Below are 20492 nucleotides of genomic sequence, written 5' to 3' on the forward strand. Positions count from 1 at the left end.
CGTGCAAAGTTCCGTCTGAACTTTATATAAGACGGTGAGGCTCAGTCAGTCACTCAGTGTTGCCTGAGAGGGCAACACTGCAACAGCCGGCCGCCAGGCTGTCTTTTTTTTGCACAGCTAGTTGCCTCCAGGAGGCCACAAGAGGGAGACAAGGGACTGCAAAATGGAAAATAGGCATCCACCAACTTTACAGACAACTTCTCCTTGCTCCTACAACCTCCATCCTTGCACAGTTTGTTATTCTTCTAGGTAACATAGTAACAAATCCAAATTGCTGCTCTCTTTGTAGGCAAGCAAGGCTTTGTTGCAACTGCAATTCTTACTTCTTCTTGAAATGTAGGGACGACAGTACATTCCATCACATCCATCTAGTGTACACAGGTAGGTCCATTGTGGCGGGCAGGCGAGCGGGCGGGCTGCTTTATTGGCTGTTTGCTGTTCCCCTACTCCACTCCACTATTTGACTGTTGTGCTGCATCAATCAATCAATCAATCAATCAATCAATCAATCAATCAATCGGTGGCTGGCTCAGGTGCAGCTCTTTAACTTACCTAAAAGGGAGGGCGGAGAGAAGACAAGGAAGGTGAATGAGGTGTTCCAATGTGAAATGCCGGAAACACAGAAACACAGACGACACACAACAAGAGGTGGCAATCTATTCATTAATTGCATTTAATCAATGAGCTCATTATCACTCATGCATTGTCCAACAGGTGTTGAAATAATGGGATTAAAAGGGGAGATCCCTTCAGAAAGACAGAAACAATAGCAAAGACAAAAAACACTTTTGGAATCTGCTTTTAGTCAACACATAAGGAAAGGGTGCACCGGTCCTGGAAATACTGCAATACCAGGTCAATGCGTGGAGTGGACAGAGCAAGCTCTATTTCCATCTCCCTGTTCTAAAAATCCATTTAATATATGGTCCCCAGATAGGGGACGTATCAGATATTAAACTGATAAGAACAGATACTACACTTGATCTTAGCCAAAAGGCCGAGAAGCGATAACCCGAACGGGCCGCGCGTTGCCCGAGCCTGCCCGATACTGCTGTTCAGCCCTTGCAGCGATTCAGCCTACTTCGAGGCAATTCCATGGGGCCCTGCAGGCTCACACACTCACAGCTACACGGGAGGTGAATAAAGGCCGGAGAGGAAGCCAGACAGGATTTGCTTCTTTTGCTTGCACCACAATGCAGTGCTGAAAGAGGAGGAATCTACATAAAAACGCCTTCCTGGCAACGCCCAAATGCCCTGCTGCCATGCAGATAAACACTGGCAGCGGCAGCAAGTGCATGCCCACAGCCACCCCTTGTTCCTTCACACCTTGTATCAGCTGTAATCCAGTCCAGTCCAGTGCTGCCTGCTGAGCAGCACTGACCAACACTGCCTGGGCCCAGGCTTTTATCTCTGAGGCCCCATTATGATGTCAGAAAGCTGGCTCTGGAATCCTGAGGGCTCCACTATGACACGTGCAAAGTTCCGTCTGAACTTTATATAAGACGGTGAGGCTCAGTCAGTCACTCAGTGTTGCCTGAGAGGGCAACACTGCAACAGCCGGCCGCCAGGCTGTCTTTTTTTTGCACAGCTAGTTGCCTCCAGGAGGCCACAATCCAAATTGCTGCTCTCTTTGTAGGCAAGCAAGGCTTTGTTGCAACTGCAATTCTTACTTCTTCTTGAAATGTAGGGACGACAGTACATTCCATCACATCCATCTAGTGTACACAGGTAGGTCCATTGTGGCGGGCAGGCGAGCGGGCGGGCTGCTTTATTGGCTGTTTGCTGTTCCCCTACTCCACTCCACTATTTGACTGTTGTGCTGCATCAATCAATCAATCAATCAATCAATCAATCAATCAATCAATCAATCAATCAATCAATCAATCAGTGGCTGGCTCAGGTGCAGCTCTTTAACTTACCTAAAAGGGAGGGCGGAGAGAAGACAAGGAAGGTGAATGAGGTGTTCCAATGTGAAATGCCGGAAACACAGAAACACAGACGACACACAACAAGAGGTGGCAATCTATTCATTAATTGCATTTAATCAATGAGCTCATTATCACTCATGCATTGTCCAACAGGTGTTGAAATAATGGGATTAAAAGGGGAGATCCCTTCAGAAAGACAGAAACAATAGCAAAGACAAAAAACACTTTTGGAATCTGCTTTTAGTCAACACATAAGGAAAGGGTGCACCGGTCCTGGAAATACTGCAATACCAGGTCAATGCGTGGAGTGGACAGAGCAAGCTCTATTTCCATCTCCCTGTTCTAAAAATCCATTTAATATATGGTCCCCAGATAGGGGACGTATCAGATATTAAACTGATAAGAACAGATACTACACTTGATCTTAGCCAAAAGGCCGAGAAGCGATAACCCGAACGGGCCGCGCGTTGCCCGAGCCTGCCCGATACTGCTGTTCAGCCCTTGCAGCGATTCAGCCTACTTCTAGGCAATTCCATGGGGCCCTGCAGGCTCACACACTCACAGCTACACGGGAGGTGAATAAAGGCCGGAGAGGAAGCCAGACAGGATTTGCTTCTTTTGCTTGCACCACAATGCAGTGCTGAAAGAGGAGGAATCTACATAAAAACGCCTTCCTGGCAACGCCCAAATGCCCTGCTGCCATGCAGATAAACACTGGCAGCGGCAGCAAGTGCATGCCCACAGCCACCCCTTGTTCCTTCACACCTTGTATCAGCTGTAATCCAGTCCAGTCCAGTGCTGCCTGCTGAGCAGCACTGACCAACACTGCCTGGGCCCAGGCTTTTATCTCTGAGGCCCCATTATGATGTCAGAAAGCTGGCTCTGGAATCCTGAGGGCTCCACTATGACACGTGCAAAGTTCCGTCTGAACTTTATATAAGACGGTGAGGCTCAGTCAGTCACTCAGTGTTGCCTGAGAGGGCAACACTGCAACAGCCGGCCGCCAGGCTGTCTTTTTTTTGCACAGCTAGTTGCCTCCAGGAGGCCACAAGAGGGAGACAAGGGACTGCAAAATGGAAAATAGGCATCCACCAACTTTACAGACAACTTCTCCTTGCTCCTACAACCTCCATCCTTGCACAGTTTGTTATTCTTCTAGGTAACATAGTAACAAATCCAAATTGCTGCTCTCTTTGTAGGCAAGCAAGGCTTTGTTGCAACTGCAATTCTTACTTCTTCTTGAAATGTAGGGACGACAGTACATTCCATCACATCCATCTAGTGTACACAGGTAGGTCCATTGTGGCGGGCAGGCGAGCGGGCGGGCTGCTTTATTGGCTGTTTGCTGTTCCCCTACTCCACTCCACTATTTGACTGTTGTGCTGCATCAATCAATCAATCAATCAATCAATCAATCAATCAATCAATCAGTGGCTGGCTCAGGTGCAGCTCTTTAACTTACCTAAAAGGGAGGGCGGAGAGAAGACAAGGAAGGTGAATGAGGTGTTCCAATGTGAAATGCCGGAAACACAGAAACACAGACGACACACAACAAGAGGTGGCAATCTATTCATTAATTGCATTTAATCAATGAGCTCATTATCACTCATGCATTGTCCAACAGGTGTTGAAATAATGGGATTAAAAGGGGAGATCCCTTCAGAAAGACAGAAACAATAGCAAAGACAAAAAACACTTTTGGAATCTGCTTTTAGTCAACACATAAGGAAAGGGTGCACCGGTCCTGGAAATACTGCAATACCAGGTCAATGCGTGGAGTGGACAGAGCAAGCTCTATTTCCATCTCCCTGTTCTAAAAATCCATTTAATATATGGTCCCCAGATAGGGGACGTATCAGATATTAAACTGATAAGAACAGATACTACACTTGATCTTAGCCAAAAGGCCGAGAAGCGATAACCCGAACGGGCCGCGCGTTGCCCGAGCCTGCCCGATACTGCTGTTCAGCCCTTGCAGCGATTCAGCCTACTTCTAGGCAATTCCATGGGGCCCTGCAGGCTCACACACTCACAGCTACACGGGAGGTGAATAAAGGCCGGAGAGGAAGCCAGACAGGATTTGCTTCTTTTGCTTGCACCACAATGCAGTGCTGAAAGAGGAGGAATCTACATAAAAACGCCTTCCTGGCAACGCCCAAATGCCCTGCTGCCATGCAGATAAACACTGGCAGCGGCAGCAAGTGCATGCCCACAGCCACCCCTTGTTCCTTCACACCTTGTATCAGCTGTAATCCAGTCCAGTCCAGTGCTGCCTGCTGAGCAGCACTGACCAACACTGCCTGGGCCCAGGCTTTTATCTCTGAGGCCCCATTATGATGTCAGAAAGCTGGCTCTGGAATCCTGAGGGCTCCACTATGACACGTGCAAAGTTCCGTCTGAACTTTATATAAGACGGTGAGGCTCAGTCAGTCACTCAGTGTTGCCTGAGAGGGCAACACTGCAACAGCCGGCCGCCAGGCTGTCTTTTTTTTGCACAGCTAGTTGCCTCCAGGAGGCCACAAGAGGGAGACAAGGGACTGCAAAATGGAAAATAGGCATCCACCAACTTTACAGACAACTTCTCCTTGCTCCTACAACCTCCATCCTTGCACAGTTTGTTATTCTTCTAGGTAACATAGTAACAAATCCAAATTGCTGCTCTCTTTGTAGGCAAGCAAGGCTTTGTTGCAACTGCAATTCTTACTTCTTCTTGAAATGTAGGGACGACAGTACATTCCATCACATCCATCTAGTGTACACAGGTAGGTCCATTGTGGCGGGCAGGCGAGCGGGCGGGCTGCTTTATTGGCTGTTTGCTGTTCCCCTACTCCACTCCACTATTTGACTGTTGTGCTGCATCAATCAATCAATCAATCAATCAATCAATCAATCAATCAATCAGTGGCTGGCTCAGGTGCAGCTCTTTAACTTACCTAAAAGGGAGGGCGGAGAGAAGACAAGGAAGGTGAATGAGGTGTTCCAATGTGAAATGCCGGAAACACAGAAACACAGACGACACACAACAAGAGGTGGCAATCTATTCATTAATTGCATTTAATCAATGAGCTCATTATCACTCATGCATTGTCCAACAGGTGTTGAAATAATGGGATTAAAAGGGGAGATCCCTTCAGAAAGACAGAAACAATAGCAAAGACAAAAAACACTTTTGGAATCTGCTTTTAGTCAACACATAAGGAAAGGGTGCACCGGTCCTGGAAATACTGCAATACCAGGTCAATGCGTGGAGTGGACAGAGCAAGCTCTATTTCCATCTCCCTGTTCTAAAAATCCATTTAATATATGGTCCCCAGATAGGGGACGTATCAGATATTAAACTGATAAGAACAGATACTACACTTGATCTTAGCCAAAAGGCCGAGAAGCGATAACCCGAACGGGCCGCGCGTTGCCCGAGCCTGCCCGATACTGCTGTTCAGCCCTTGCAGCGATTCAGCCTACTTCTAGGCAATTCCATGGGGCCCTGCAGGCTCACACACTCACAGCTACACGGGAGGTGAATAAAGGCCGGAGAGGAAGCCAGACAGGATTTGCTTCTTTTGCTTGCACCACAATGCAGTGCTGAAAGAGGAGGAATCTACATAAAAACGCCTTCCTGGCAACGCCCAAATGCCCTGCTGCCATGCAGATAAACACTGGCAGCGGCAGCAAGTGCATGCCCACAGCCACCCCTTGTTCCTTCACACCTTGTATCAGCTGTAATCCAGTCCAGTCCAGTGCTGCCTGCTGAGCAGCACTGACCAACACTGCCTGGGCCCAGGCTTTTATCTCTGAGGCCCCATTATGATGTCAGAAAGCTGGCTCTGGAATCCTGAGGGCTCCACTATGACACGTGCAAAGTTCCGTCTGAACTTTATATAAGACGGTGAGGCTCAGTCAGTCACTCAGTGTTGCCTGAGAGGGCAACACTGCAACAGCCGGCCGCCAGGCTGTCTTTTTTTTGCACAGCTAGTTGCCTCCAGGAGGCCACAAGAGGGAGACAAGGGACTGCAAAATGGAAAATAGGCATCCACCAACTTTACAGACAACTTCTCCTTGCTCCTACAACCTCCATCCTTGCACAGTTTGTTATTCTTCTAGGTAACATAGTAACAAATCCAAATTGCTGCTCTCTTTGTAGGCAAGCAAGGCTTTGTTGCAACTGCAATTCTTACTTCTTCTTGAAATGTAGGGACGACAGTACATTCCATCACATCCATCTAGTGTACACAGGTAGGTCCATTGTGGCGGGCAGGCGAGCGGGCGGGCTGCTTTATTGGCTGTTTGCTGTTCCCCTACTCCACTCCACTATTTGACTGTTGTGCTGCATCAATCAATCAATCAATCAATCAATCAATCAATCAATCAATCAGTGGCTGGCTCAGGTGCAGCTCTTTAACTTACCTAAAAGGGAGGGCGGAGAGAAGACAAGGAAGGTGAATGAGGTGTTCCAATGTGAAATGCCGGAAACACAGAAACACAGACGACACACAACAAGAGGTGGCAATCTATTCATTAATTGCATTTAATCAATGAGCTCATTATCACTCATGCATTGTCCAACAGGTGTTGAAATAATGGGATTAAAAGGGGAGATCCCTTCAGAAAGACAGAAACAATAGCAAAGACAAAAAACACTTTTGGAATCTGCTTTTAGTCAACACATAAGGAAAGGGTGCACCGGTCCTGGAAATACTGCAATACCAGGTCAATGCGTGGAGTGGACAGAGCAAGCTCTATTTCCATCTCCCTGTTCTAAAAATCCATTTAATATATGGTCCCCAGATAGGGGACGTATCAGATATTAAACTGATAAGAACAGATACTACACTTGATCTTAGCCAAAAGGCCGAGAAGCGATAACCCGAACGGGCCGCGCGTTGCCCGAGCCTGCCCGATACTGCTGTTCAGCCCTTGCAGCGATTCAGCCTACTTCTAGGCAATTCCATGGGGCCCTGCAGGCTCACACACTCACAGCTACACGGGAGGTGAATAAAGGCCGGAGAGGAAGCCAGACAGGATTTGCTTCTTTTGCTTGCACCACAATGCAGTGCTGAAAGAGGAGGAATCTACATAAAAACGCCTTCCTGGCAACGCCCAAATGCCCTGCTGCCATGCAGATAAACACTGGCAGCGGCAGCAAGTGCATGCCCACAGCCACCCCTTGTTCCTTCACACCTTGTATCAGCTGTAATCCAGTCCAGTCCAGTGCTGCCTGCTGAGCAGCACTGACCAACACTGCCTGGGCCCAGGCTTTTATCTCTGAGGCCCCATTATGATGTCAGAAAGCTGGCTCTGGAATCCTGAGGGCTCCACTATGACACGTGCAAAGTTCCGTCTGAACTTTATATAAGACGGTGAGGCTCAGTTAGTCACTCAGTGTTGCCTGAGAGGGCAACACTGCAACAGCCGGCCGCCAGGCTGTCTTTTTTTTGCACAGCTAGTTGCCTCCAGGAGGCCACAAGAGGGAGACAAGGGACTGCAAAATGGAAAATAGGCATCCACCAACTTTACAGACAACTTCTCCTTGCTCCTACAACCTCCATCCTTGCACAGTTTGTTATTCTTCTAGGTAACATAGTAACAAATCCAAATTGCTGCTCTCTTTGTAGGCAAGCAAGGCTTTGTTGCAACTGCAATTCTTACTTCTTCTTGAAATGTAGGGACGACAGTACATTCCATCACATCCATCTAGTGTACACAGGTAGGTCCATTGTGGCGGGCAGGCGAGCGGGCGGGCTGCTTTATTGGCTGTTTGCTGTTCCCCTACTCCACTCCACTATTTGACTGTTGTGCTGCATCAATCAATCAATCAATCAATCAATCAATCAATCAATCAATCAATCAATCAATCAATCAATCAATCAATCAGTGGCTGGCTCAGGTGCAGCTCTTTAACTTACCTAAAAGGGAGGGCGGAGAGAAGACAAGGAAGGTGAATGAGGTGTTCCAATGTGAAATGCCGGAAACACAGAAACACAGACGACACACAACAAGAGGTGGCAATCTATTCATTAATTGCATTTAATCAATGAGCTCATTATCACTCATGCATTGTCCAACAGGTGTTGAAATAATGGGATTAAAAGGGGAGATCCCTTCAGAAAGACAGAAACAATAGCAAAGACAAAAAACACTTTTGGAATCTGCTTTTAGTCAACACATAAGGAAAGGGTGCACCGGTCCTGGAAATACTGCAATACCAGGTCAATGCGTGGAGTGGACAGAGCAAGCTCTATTTCCATCTCCCTGTTCTAAAAATCCATTTAATATATGGTCCCCAGATAGGGGACGTATCAGATATTAAACTGATAAGAACAGATACTACACTTGATCTTAGCCAAAAGGCCGAGAAGCGATAACCCGAACGGGCCGCGCGTTGCCCGAGCCTGCCCGATACTGCTGTTCAGCCCTTGCAGCGATTCAGCCTACTTCTAGGCAATTCCATGGGGCCCTGCAGGCTCACACACTCACAGCTACACGGGAGGTGAATAAAGGCCGGAGAGGAAGCCAGACAGGATTTGCTTCTTTTGCTTGCACCACAATGCAGTGCTGAAAGAGGAGGAATCTACATAAAAACGCCTTCCTGGCAACGCCCAAATGCCCTGCTGCCATGCAGATAAACACTGGCAGCGGCAGCAAGTGCATGCCCACAGCCACCCCTTGTTCCTTCACACCTTGTATCAGCTGTAATCCAGTCCAGTCCAGTGCTGCCTGCTGAGCAGCACTGACCAACACTGCCTGGGCCCAGGCTTTTATCTCTGAGGCCCCATTATGATGTCAGAAAGCTGGCTCTGGAATCCTGAGGGCTCCACTATGACACGTGCAAAGTTCCGTCTGAACTTTATATAAGACGGTGAGGCTCAGTCAGTCACTCAGTGTTGCCTGAGAGGGCAACACTGCAACAGCCGGCCGCCAGGCTGTCTTTTTTTTGCACAGCTAGTTGCCTCCAGGAGGCCACAAGAGGGAGACAAGGGACTGCAAAATGGAAAATAGGCATCCACCAACTTTACAGACAACTTCTCCTTGCTCCTACAACCTCCATCCTTGCACAGTTTGTTATTCTTCTAGGTAACATAGTAACAAATCCAAATTGCTGCTCTCTTTGTAGGCAAGCAAGGCTTTGTTGCAACTGCAATTCTTACTTCTTCTTGAAATGTAGGGACGACAGTACATTCCATCACATCCATCTAGTGTACACAGGTAGGTCCATTGTGGCGGGCAGGCGAGCGGGCGGGCTGCTTTATTGGCTGTTTGCTGTTCCCCTACTCCACTCCACTATTTGACTGTTGTGCTGCATCAATCAATCAATCAATCAATCAATCAATCAATCAATCAATCAATCAATCAATCAATCAATCAGTGGCTGGCTCAGGTGCAGCTCTTTAACTTACCTAAAAGGGAGGGCGGAGAGAAGACAAGGAAGGTGAATGAGGTGTTCCAATGTGAAATGCCGGAAACACAGAAACACAGACGACACACAACAAGAGGTGGCAATCTATTCATTAATTGCATTTAATCAATGAGCTCATTATCACTCATGCATTGTCCAACAGGTGTTGAAATAATGGGATTAAAAGGGGAGATCCCTTCAGAAAGACAGAAACAATAGCAAAGACAAAAAACACTTTTGGAATCTGCTTTTAGTCAACACATAAGGAAAGGGTGCACCGGTCCTGGAAATACTGCAATACCAGGTCAATGCGTGGAGTGGACAGAGCAAGCTCTATTTCCATCTCCCTGTTCTAAAAATCCATTTAATATATGGTCCCCAGATAGGGGACGTATCAGATATTAAACTGATAAGAACAGATACTACACTTGATCTTAGCCAAAAGGCCGAGAAGCGATAACCCGAACGGGCCGCGCGTTGCCCGAGCCTGCCCGATACTGCTGTTCAGCCCTTGCAGCGATTCAGCCTACTTCTAGGCAATTCCATGGGGCCCTGCAGGCTCACACACTCACAGCTACACGGGAGGTGAATAAAGGCCGGAGAGGAAGCCAGACAGGATTTGCTTCTTTTGCTTGCACCACAATGCAGTGCTGAAAGAGGAGGAATCTACATAAAAACGCCTTCCTGGCAACGCCCAAATGCCCTGCTGCCATGCAGATAAACACTGGCAGCGGCAGCAAGTGCATGCCCACAGCCACCCCTTGTTCCTTCACACCTTGTATCAGCTGTAATCCAGTCCAGTCCAGTGCTGCCTGCTGAGCAGCACTGACCAACACTGCCTGGGCCCAGGCTTTTATCTCTGAGGCCCCATTATGATGTCAGAAAGCTGGCTCTGGAATCCTGAGGGCTCCACTATGACACGTGCAAAGTTCCGTCTGAACTTTATATAAGACGGTGAGGCTCAGTCAGTCACTCAGTGTTGCCTGAGAGGGCAACACTGCAACAGCCGGCCGCCAGGCTGTCTTTTTTTTGCACAGCTAGTTGCCTCCAGGAGGCCACAAGAGGGAGACAAGGGACTGCAAAATGGAAAATAGGCATCCACCAACTTTACAGACAACTTCTCCTTGCTCCTACAACCTCCATCCTTGCACAGTTTGTTATTCTTCTAGGTAACATAGTAACAAATCCAAATTGCTGCTCTCTTTGTAGGCAAGCAAGGCTTTGTTGCAACTGCAATTCTTACTTCTTCTTGAAATGTAGGGACGACAGTACATTCCATCACATCCATCTAGTGTACACAGGTAGGTCCATTGTGGCGGGCAGGCGAGCGGGCGGGCTGCTTTATTGGCTGTTTGCTGTTCCCCTACTCCACTCCACTATTTGACTGTTGTGCTGCATCAATCAATCAATCAATCAATCAATCAATCAATCAATCAATCAATCAATCAATCAATCAATCAATCAATCAATCAATCAATCAGTGGCTGGCTCAGGTGCAGCTCTTTAACTTACCTAAAAGGGAGGGCGGAGAGAAGACAAGGAAGGTGAATGAGGTGTTCCAATGTGAAATGCCGGAAACACAGAAACACAGACGACACACAACAAGAGGTGGCAATCTATTCATTAATTGCATTTAATCAATGAGCTCATTATCACTCATGCATTGTCCAACAGGTGTTGAAATAATGGGATTAAAAGGGGAGATCCCTTCAGAAAGACAGAAACAATAGCAAAGACAAAAAACACTTTTGGAATCTGCTTTTAGTCAACACATAAGGAAAGGGTGCACCGGTCCTGGAAATACTGCAATACCAGGTCAATGCGTGGAGTGGACAGAGCAAGCTCTATTTCCATCTCCCTGTTCTAAAAATCCATTTAATATATGGTCCCCAGATAGGGGACGTATCAGATATTAAACTGATAAGAACAGATACTACACTTGATCTTAGCCAAAAGGCCGAGAAGCGATAACCCGAACGGGCCGCGCGTTGCCCGAGCCTGCCCGATACTGCTGTTCAGCCCTTGCAGCGATTCAGCCTACTTCTAGGCAATTCCATGGGGCCCTGCAGGCTCACACACTCACAGCTACACGGGAGGTGAATAAAGGCCGGAGAGGAAGCCAGACAGGATTTGCTTCTTTTGCTTGCACCACAATGCAGTGCTGAAAGAGGAGGAATCTACATAAAAACGCCTTCCTGGCAACGCCCAAATGCCCTGCTGCCATGCAGATAAACACTGGCAGCGGCAGCAAGTGCATGCCCACAGCCACCCCTTGTTCCTTCACACCTTGTATCAGCTGTAATCCAGTCCAGTCCAGTGCTGCCTGCTGAGCAGCACTGACCAACACTGCCTGGGCCCAGGCTTTTATCTCTGAGGCCCCATTATGATGTCAGAAAGCTGGCTCTGGAATCCTGAGGGCTCCACTATGACACGTGCAAAGTTCCGTCTGAACTTTATATAAGACGGTGAGGCTCAGTCAGTCACTCAGTGTTGCCTGAGAGGGCAACACTGCAACAGCCGGCCGCCAGGCTGTCTTTTTTTTGCACAGCTAGTTGCCTCCAGGAGGCCACAAGAGGGAGACAAGGGACTGCAAAATGGAAAATAGGCATCCACCAACTTTACAGACAACTTCTCCTTGCTCCTACAACCTCCATCCTTGCACAGTTTGTTATTCTTCTAGGTAACATAGTAACAAATCCAAATTGCTGCTCTCTTTGTAGGCAAGCAAGGCTTTGTTGCAACTGCAATTCTTACTTCTTCTTGAAATGTAGGGACGACAGTACATTCCATCACATCCATCTAGTGTACACAGGTAGGTCCATTGTGGCGGGCAGGCGAGCGGGCGGGCTGCTTTATTGGCTGTTTGCTGTTCCCCTACTCCACTCCACTATTTGACTGTTGTGCTGCATCAATCAATCAATCAATCAATCAATCAATCAATCAATCAATCAATCAGTGGCTGGCTCAGGTGCAGCTCTTTAACTTACCTAAAAGGGAGGGCGGAGAGAAGACAAGGATGGTGAATGAGGTGTTCCAATGTGAAATGCCGGAAACACAGAAACACAGACGACACACAACAAGAGGTGGCAATCTATTCATTAATTGCATTTAATCAATGAGCTCATTATCACTCATGCATTGTCCAACAGGTGTTGAAATAATGGGATTAAAAGGGGAGATCCCTTCAGAAAGACAGAAACAATAGCAAAGACAAAAAACACTTTTGGAATCTGCTTTTAGTCAACACATAAGGAAAGGGTGCACCGGTCCTGGAAATACTGCAACTGGAAATACTGCAATACCAGGTCAATGCGTGGAGTGGACAGAGCAAGCTCTATTTCCATCTCCCTGTTCTAAAAATCCATTTAATATATGGTCCCCAGATAGGGGACGTATCAGATATTAAACTGATAAGAACAGATACTACACTTGATCTTAGCCAAAAGGCCGAGAAGCGATAACCCGAACGGGCCGCGCGTTGCCCGAGCCTGCCCGATACTGCTGTTCAGCCCTTGCAGCGATTCAGCCTACTTCTAGGCAATTCCATGGGGCCCTGCAGGCTCACACACTCACAGCTACACGGGAGGTGAATAAAGGCCGGAGAGGAAGCCAGACAGGATTTGCTTCTTTTGCTTGCACCACAATGCAGTGCTGAAAGAGGAGGAATCTACATAAAAACGCCTTCCTGGCAACGCCCAAATGCCCTGCTGCCATGCAGATAAACACTGGCAGCGGCAGCAAGTGCATGCCCACAGCCACCCCTTGTTCCTTCACACCTTGTATCAGCTGTAATCCAGTCCAGTCCAGTGCTGCCTGCTGAGCAGCACTGACCAACACTGCCTGGGCCCAGGCTTTTATCTCTGAGGCCCCATTATGATGTCAGAAAGCTGGCTCTGGAATCCTGAGGGCTCCACTATGACACGTGCAAAGTTCCGTCTGAACTTTATATAAGACGGTGAGGCTCAGTCAGTCACTCAGTGTTGCCTGAGAGGGCAACACTGCAACAGCCGGCCGCCAGGCTGTCTTTTTTTTGCACAGCTAGTTGCCTCCAGGAGGCCACAAGAGGGAGACAAGGGACTGCAAAATGGAAAATAGGCATCCACCAACTTTACAGACAACTTCTCCTTGCTCCTACAACCTCCATCCTTGCACAGTTTGTTATTCTTCTAGGTAACATAGTAACAAATCCAAATTGCTGCTCTCTTTGTAGGCAAGCAAGGCTTTGTTGCAACTGCAATTCTTACTTCTTCTTGAAATGTAGGGACGACAGTACATTCCATCACATCCATCTAGTGTACACAGGTAGGTCCATTGTGGCGGGCAGGCGAGCGGGCGGGCTGCTTTATTGGCTGTTTGCTGTTCCCCTACTCCACTCCACTATTTGACTGTTGTGCTGCATCAATCAATCAATCAATCAATCAATCAATCAATCAATCAATCAATCAATCAATCAGTGGCTGGCTCAGGTGCAGCTCTTTAACTTACCTAAAAGGGAGGGCGGAGAGAAGACAAGGAAGGTGAATGAGGTGTTCCAATGTGAAATGCCGGAAACACAGAAACACAGACGACACACAACAAGAGGTGGCAATCTATTCATTAATTGCATTTAATCAATGAGCTCATTATCACTCATGCATTGTCCAACAGGTGTTGAAATAATGGGATTAAAAGGGGAGATCCCTTCAGAAAGACAGAAACAATAGCAAAGACAAAAAACACTTTTGGAATCTGCTTTTAGTCAACACATAAGGAAAGGGTGCACCGGTCCTGGAAATACTGCAATACCAGGTCAATGCGTGGAGTGGACAGAGCAAGCTCTATTTCCATCTCCCTGTTCTAAAAATCCATTTAATATATGGTCCCCAGATAGGGGACGTATCAGATATTAAACTGATAAGAACAGATACTACACTTGATCTTAGCCAAAAGGCCGAGAAGCGATAACCCGAACGGGCCGCGCGTTGCCCGAGCCTGCCCGATACTGCTGTTCAGCCCTTGCAGCGATTCAGCCTACTTCTAGGCAATTCCATGGGGCCCTGCAGGCTCACACACTCACAGCTACACGGGAGGTGAATAAAGGCCGGAGAGGAAGCCAGACAGGATTTGCTTCTTTTGCTTGCACCACAATGCAGTGCTGAAAGAGGAGGAATCTACATAAAAACGCCTTCCTGGCAACGCCCAAATGCCCTGCTGCCATGCAGATAAACACTGGCAGCGGCAGCAAGTGCATGCCCACAGCCACCCCTTGTTCCTTCACACCTTGTATCAGCTGTAATCCAGTCCAGTCCAGTGCTGCCTGCTGAGCAGCACTGACCAACACTGCCTGGGCCCAGGCTTTTATCTCTGAGGCCCCATTATGATGTCAGAAAGCTGGCTCTGGAATCCTGAGGGCTCCACTATGACACGTGCAAAGTTCCGTCTGAACTTTATATAAGACGGTGAGGCTCAGTCAGTCACTCAGTGTTGCCTGAGAGGGCAACACTGCAACAGCCGGCCGCCAGGCTGTCTTTTTTTTGCACAGCTAGTTGCCTCCAGGAGGCCACAAGAGGGAGACAAGGGACTGCAAAATGGAAAATAGGCATCCACCAACTTTACAGACAACTTCTCCTTGCTCCTACAACCTCCATCCTTGCACAGTTTGTTATTCTTCTAGGTAACATAGTAACAAATCCAAATTGCTGCTCTCTTTGTAGGCAAGCAAGGCTTTGTTGCAACTGCAATTCTTACTTCTTCTTGAAATGTAGGGACGACAGTACATTCCATCACATCCATCTAGTGTACACAGGTAGGTCCATTGTGGCGGGCAGGCGAGCGGGCGGGCTGCTTTATTGGCTGTTTGCTGTTCCCCTACTCCACTCCACTATTTGACTGTTGTGCTGCAATCAATCAATCAATCAATCAATCAATCAATCAATCAATCAATCAATCAATCAATCAATCAATCAATCAGTGGCTGGCTCAGGTGCAGCTCTTTAACTTACCTAAAAGGGAGGGCGGAGAGAAGACAAGGAAGGTGAATGAGGTGTTCCAATGTGAAATGCCGGAAACACAGAAACACAGACGACACACAACAAGAGGTGGCAATCTATTCATTAATTGCATTTAATCAATGAGCTCATTATCACTCATGCATTGTCCAACAGGTGTTGAAATAATGGGATTAAAAGGGGAGATCCCTTCAGAAAGACAGAAACAATAGCAAAGACAAAAAACACTTTTGGAATCTGCTTTTAGTCAACACATAAGGAAAGGGTGCACCGGTCCTGGAAATACTGCAATACCAGGTCAATGCGTGGAGTGGACAGAGCAAGCTCTATTTCCATCTCCCTGTTCTAAAAATCCATTTAATATATGGTCCCCAGATAGGGGACGTATCAGATATTAAACTGATAAGAACAGATACTACACTTGATCTTAGCCAAAAGGCCGAGAAGCGATAACCCGAACGGGCCGCGCGTTGCCCGAGCCTGCCCGATACTGCTGTTCAGCCCTTGCAGCGATTCAGCCTACTTCTAGGCAATTCCATGGGGCCCTGCAGGCTCACACACTCACAGCTACACGGGAGGTGAATAAAGGCCGGAGAGGAAGCCAGACAGGATTTGCTTCTTTTGCTTGCACCACAATGCAGTGCTGAAAGAGGAGGAATCTACATAAAAACGCCTTCCTGGCAACGCCCAAATGCCCTGCTGCCATGCAGATAAACACTGGCAGCGGCAGCAAGTGCATGCCCACAGCCACCCCTTGTTCCTTCACACCTTGTATCAGCTGTAATCCAGTCCAGTCCAGTGCTGCCTGTTGAGCAGCACTGACCAACACTGCCTGGGCCCAGGCTTTTATCTCTGAGGCCCCATTATGATGTCAGAAAGCTGGCTCTGGAATCCTGAGGGCTCCACTATGACACGTGCAAAGTTCCGTCTGAACTTTATATAAGACGGTGAGGCTCAGTCAGTCACTCAGTGTTGCCTGAGAGGGCAACACTGCAACAGCCGGCCGCCAGGCTGTCTTTTTTTTGCACAGCTAGTTGCCTCCAGGAGGCCACAAGAGGGAGACAAGGGACTGCAAAATGGAAAATAGGCATCCACCAACTTTACAGACAACTTCTCCTTGCTCCTACAACCTCCATCCTTGCACAGTTTGTTATTCTTCTAGGTAACATAGTAACAAATCCAAATTGCTGCTCTCTTTGTAGGCAAGCAAGGCTTTGTTGCAACTGCAATTCTTACTTCTTCTTGAAATGTAGGGACGACAGTACATTCCATCACATCCATCTAGTGTACACAGGTAGGTCCATTGTGGCGGGCAGGCGAGCGGGCGGGCTGCTTTATTGGCTGTTTGCTGTTCCCCTACTCCACTCCACTATTTGACTGTTGTGCTGCATCAATCAATCAATCAATCAATCAATCAATCAATCAATCAATCAATCAATCAGTGGCTGGCTCAGGTGCAGCTCTTTAACTTACCTAAAAGGGAGGGCGGAGAGAAGACAAGGAAGGTGAATGAGGTGTTCCAATGTGAAATGCCGGAAACACAGAAACACAGACGACACACAACAAGAGGTGGCAATCTATTCATTAATTGCATTTAATCAATGAGCTCATTATCACTCATGCATTGTCCAACAGGTGTTGAAATAATGGGATTAAAAGGGGAGATCCCTTCAGAAAGACAGAAACAATAGCAAAGACAAAAAACACTTTTGGAATCTGCTTTTAGTCAACACATAAGGAAAGGGTGCACCGGTCCTGGAAATACTGCAATACCAGGTCAATGCGTGGAGTGGACAGAGCAAGCTCTATTTCCATCTCCCTGTTCTAAAAATCCATTTAATATATGGTCCCCAGATAGGGGACGTATCAGATATTAAACTGATAAGAACAGATACTACACTTGATCTTAGCCAAAAGGCCGAGAAGCGATAACCCGAACGGGCCGCGCGTTGCCCGAGCCTGCCCGATACTGCTGTTCAGCCCTTGCAGCGATTCAGCCTACTTCTAGGCAATTCCATGGGGCCCTGCAGGCTCACACACTCACAGCTACACGGGAGGTGAATAAAGGCCGGAGAGGAAGCCAGACAGGATTTGCTTCTTTTGCTTGCACCACAATGCAGTGCTGAAAGAGGAGGAATCTACATAAAAACGCCTTCCTGGCAACGCCCAAATGCCCTGCTGCCATGCAGATAAACACTGGCAGCGGCAGCAAGTGCATGCCCACAGCCACCCCTTGTTCCTTCACACCTTGTATCAGCTGTAATCCAGTCCAGTCCAGTGCTGCCTGCTGAGCAGCACTGACCAACACTGCCTGGGCCCAGGCTTTTATCTCTGAGGCCCCATTATGATGTCAGAAAGCTGGCTCTGGAATCCTGAGGGCTCCACTATGACACGTGCAAAGTTCCGTCTGAACTTTATATAAGACGGTGAGGCTCAGTCAGTCACTCAGTGTTGCCTGAGAGGGCAACACTGCAACAGCCGGCCGCCAGGCTGTCTTTTTTTTGCACAGCTAGTTGCCTCCAGGAGGCCACAAGAGGGAGACAAGGGACTGCAAAATGGAAAATAGGCATCCACCAACTTTACAGACAACTTCTCCTTGCTCCTACAACCTCCATCCTTGCACAGTTTGTTATTCTTCTAGGTAACATAGTAACAAATCCAAATTGCTGCTCTCTTTGTAGGCAAGCAAGGCTTTGTTTCAACTGCAATTCTTACTTCTTCTTGAAATGTAGGGACGACAGTACATTCCATCACATCCATCTAGTGTACACAGGTAGGTCCATTGTGGCGGGCAGGCGAGCGGGCGGGCTGCTTTATTGGCTGTTTGCTGTTCCCCTACTCCACTCCACTATTTGACTGTTGTGCTGCATCAATCAATCAATCAATCAATCAATCAATCAATCAATCAATCAATCAGTGGCTGGCTCAGGTGCAGCTCTTTAACTTACCTAAAAGGGAGGGCGGAGAGAAGACAAGGAAGGTGAATGAGGTGTTCCAATGTGAAATGCCGGAAACACAGAAACACAGACGACACACAACAAGAGGTGGCAATCTATTCATTAATTGCATTTAATCAATGAGCTCATTATCACTCATGCATTGTCCAACAGGTGTTGAAATAATGGGATTAAAAGGGGAGATCCCTTCAGAAAGACAGAAACAATAGCAAAGACAAAAAACACTTTTGGAATCTGCTTTTAGTCAACACATAAGGAAAGGGTGCACCGGTCCTGGAAATACTGCAATACCAGGTCAATGCGTGGAGTGGACAGAGCAAGCTCTATTTCCATCTCCCTGTTCTAAAAATCCATTTAATATATGGTCCCCAGATAGGGGACGTATCAGATATTAAACTGATAAGAACAGATACTACACTTGATCTTAGCCAAAAGGCCGAGAAGCGATAACCCGAACGGGCCGCGCGTTGCCCGAGCCTGCCCGATACTGCTGTTCAGCCCTTGCAGCGATTCAGCCTACTTCTAGGCAATTCCATGGGGCCCTGCAGGCTCACACACTCACAGCTACACGGGAGGTGAATAAAGGCCGGAGAGGAAGCCAGACAGGATTTGCTTCTTTTGCTTGCACCACAATGCAGTGCTGAAAGAGGAGGAATCTACATAAAAACGCCTTCCTGGCAACGCCCAAATGCCCTGCTGCCATGCAGATAAACACTGGCAGCGGCAGCAAGTGCATGCCCACAGCCACCCCTTGTTCCTTCACACCTTGTATCAGCTGTAATCCAGTCCAGTCCAGTGCTGCCTGCTGAGCAGCACTGACCAACACTGCCTGGGCCCAGGCTTTTATCTCTGAGGCCCCATTATGATGTCAGAAAGCTGGCTCTGGAATCCTGAGGGCTCCACTATGACACGTGCAAAGTTCCGTCTGAACTTTATATAAGACGGTGAGGCTCAGTCAGTCACTCAGTGTTGCCTGAGAGGGCAACACTGCAACAGCCGGCCGCCAGGCTGTCTTTTTTTTGCACAGCTAGTTGCCTCCAGGAGGCCACAAGAGGGAGACAAGGGACTGCAAAATGGAAAATAGGCATCCACCAACTTTACAGACAACTTCTCCTTGCTCCTACAACCTCCATCCTTGCACAGTTTGTTATTCTTCTAGGTAACATAGTAACAAATCCAAATTGCTGCTCTCTTTGTAGGCAAGCAAGGCTTTGTTGCAACTGCAATTCTTACTTCTTCTTGAAATGTAGGGACGACAGTACATTCCATCACATCCATCTAGTGTACACAGGTAGGTCCATTGTGGCGGGCAGGCGAGCGGGCGGGCTGCTTTATTGGCTGTTTGCTGTTCCCCTACTCCACTCCACTATTTGACTGTTGTGCTGCATCAATCAATCAATCAATCAATCAATCAATCAATCAATCAATCAATCAAGTGGCTGGCTCAGGTGCAGCTCTTTAACTTACCTAAAAGGGAGGGCGGAGAGAAGACAAGGAAGGTGAATGAGGTGTTCCAATGTGAAATGCCGGAAACACAGAAACACAGACGACACACAACAAGAGGTGGCAATCTATTCATTAATTGCATTTAATCAATGAGCTCATTATCACTCATGCATTGTCCAACAGGTGTTGAAATAATGGGATTAAAAGGGGAGATCCCTTCAGAAAGACAGAAACAATAGCAAAGACAAAAAACACTTTTGGAATCTGCTTTTAGTCAACACATAAGGAAAGGGTGCACCGGTCCTGGAAATACTGCAATACCAGGTCAATGCGTGGAGTGGACAGAGCAAGCTCTATTTCCATCTCCCTGTTCTAAAAATCCATTTAATATATGGTCCCCAGATAGGGGACGTATCAGATATTAAACTGATAAGAACAGATACTACACTTGATCTTAGCCAAAAGGCCGAGAAGCGATAACCCGAACGGGCCGCGCGTTGCCCGAGCCTGCCCGATACTGCTGTTCAGCCCTTGCAGCGATTCAGCCTACTTCTAGGCAATTCCATGGGGCCCTGCAGGCTCACACACTCACAGCTACACGGGAGGTGAATAAAGGCCGGAGAGGAAGCCAGACAGGATTTGCTTCTTTTGCTTGCACCACAATGCAGTGCTGAAAGAGGAGGAATCTACATAAAAACGCCTTCCTGGCAACGCCCAAATGCCCTGCTGCCATGCAGATAAACACTGGCAGCGGCAGCAAGTGCATGCCCACAGCCACCCC

At 47.7% G+C, this 20492-nt stretch overlaps 13 non-coding genes and 1 pseudogene across 13 annotated transcripts; all 14 read right to left on the reverse strand.

Annotated features, from left to right (window-relative positions):
* Positions 1-818: 818 nt before the first annotated feature.
* On the reverse strand, positions 819-1009 carry LOC142692447 (U2 spliceosomal RNA). Its single transcript, XR_012860890.1, has one exon. It is a non-coding gene; the product is annotated as a U2 spliceosomal RNA (small nuclear RNA).
* A 1176-nt stretch (positions 1010-2185) lies between these two features.
* LOC142692448 (U2 spliceosomal RNA) lies at positions 2186-2376 on the reverse strand. Its single transcript, XR_012860891.1, has one exon. It is a non-coding gene; the product is annotated as a U2 spliceosomal RNA (small nuclear RNA).
* Positions 2377-3656: 1280 nt separating this feature from the next.
* LOC142692449 (U2 spliceosomal RNA) lies at positions 3657-3847 on the reverse strand. Its single transcript, XR_012860892.1, has one exon. It is a non-coding gene; the product is annotated as a U2 spliceosomal RNA (small nuclear RNA).
* A 1280-nt stretch (positions 3848-5127) lies between these two features.
* Positions 5128-5318, reverse strand: LOC142692451 (U2 spliceosomal RNA). Its single transcript, XR_012860894.1, has one exon. It is a non-coding gene; the product is annotated as a U2 spliceosomal RNA (small nuclear RNA).
* A 1280-nt stretch (positions 5319-6598) lies between these two features.
* On the reverse strand, positions 6599-6789 carry LOC142692452 (U2 spliceosomal RNA). The gene has a single exon (XR_012860895.1). It is a non-coding gene; the product is annotated as a U2 spliceosomal RNA (small nuclear RNA).
* Positions 6790-8097: 1308 nt separating this feature from the next.
* LOC142692453 (U2 spliceosomal RNA) lies at positions 8098-8288 on the reverse strand. The gene has a single exon (XR_012860896.1). It is a non-coding gene; the product is annotated as a U2 spliceosomal RNA (small nuclear RNA).
* A 1300-nt stretch (positions 8289-9588) lies between these two features.
* On the reverse strand, positions 9589-9779 carry LOC142692454 (U2 spliceosomal RNA). The gene has a single exon (XR_012860897.1). It is a non-coding gene; the product is annotated as a U2 spliceosomal RNA (small nuclear RNA).
* A 1320-nt stretch (positions 9780-11099) lies between these two features.
* LOC142692456 (U2 spliceosomal RNA) lies at positions 11100-11290 on the reverse strand. The gene has a single exon (XR_012860898.1). It is a non-coding gene; the product is annotated as a U2 spliceosomal RNA (small nuclear RNA).
* Positions 11291-12574: 1284 nt separating this feature from the next.
* LOC142692155 (U2 spliceosomal RNA) lies at positions 12575-12780 on the reverse strand (annotated as a pseudogene).
* A 1292-nt stretch (positions 12781-14072) lies between these two features.
* LOC142692457 (U2 spliceosomal RNA) lies at positions 14073-14263 on the reverse strand. Its single transcript, XR_012860899.1, has one exon. It is a non-coding gene; the product is annotated as a U2 spliceosomal RNA (small nuclear RNA).
* A 1305-nt stretch (positions 14264-15568) lies between these two features.
* On the reverse strand, positions 15569-15759 carry LOC142692458 (U2 spliceosomal RNA). Its single transcript, XR_012860900.1, has one exon. It is a non-coding gene; the product is annotated as a U2 spliceosomal RNA (small nuclear RNA).
* A 1288-nt stretch (positions 15760-17047) lies between these two features.
* On the reverse strand, positions 17048-17238 carry LOC142692459 (U2 spliceosomal RNA). The gene has a single exon (XR_012860901.1). It is a non-coding gene; the product is annotated as a U2 spliceosomal RNA (small nuclear RNA).
* A 1284-nt stretch (positions 17239-18522) lies between these two features.
* Positions 18523-18713, reverse strand: LOC142692460 (U2 spliceosomal RNA). The gene has a single exon (XR_012860902.1). It is a non-coding gene; the product is annotated as a U2 spliceosomal RNA (small nuclear RNA).
* A 1285-nt stretch (positions 18714-19998) lies between these two features.
* LOC142692461 (U2 spliceosomal RNA) lies at positions 19999-20189 on the reverse strand. Its single transcript, XR_012860903.1, has one exon. It is a non-coding gene; the product is annotated as a U2 spliceosomal RNA (small nuclear RNA).
* Between the last annotated feature and the right edge of the window lie 303 nt (positions 20190-20492).

The sequence above is a fragment of the Rhinoderma darwinii genome (assembly GCF_050947455.1).
Source record: "Rhinoderma darwinii isolate aRhiDar2 chromosome 5 unlocalized genomic scaffold, aRhiDar2.hap1 SUPER_5_unloc_39, whole genome shotgun sequence".
Taxonomy (NCBI): domain Eukaryota; kingdom Metazoa; phylum Chordata; class Amphibia; order Anura; family Rhinodermatidae; genus Rhinoderma; species Rhinoderma darwinii.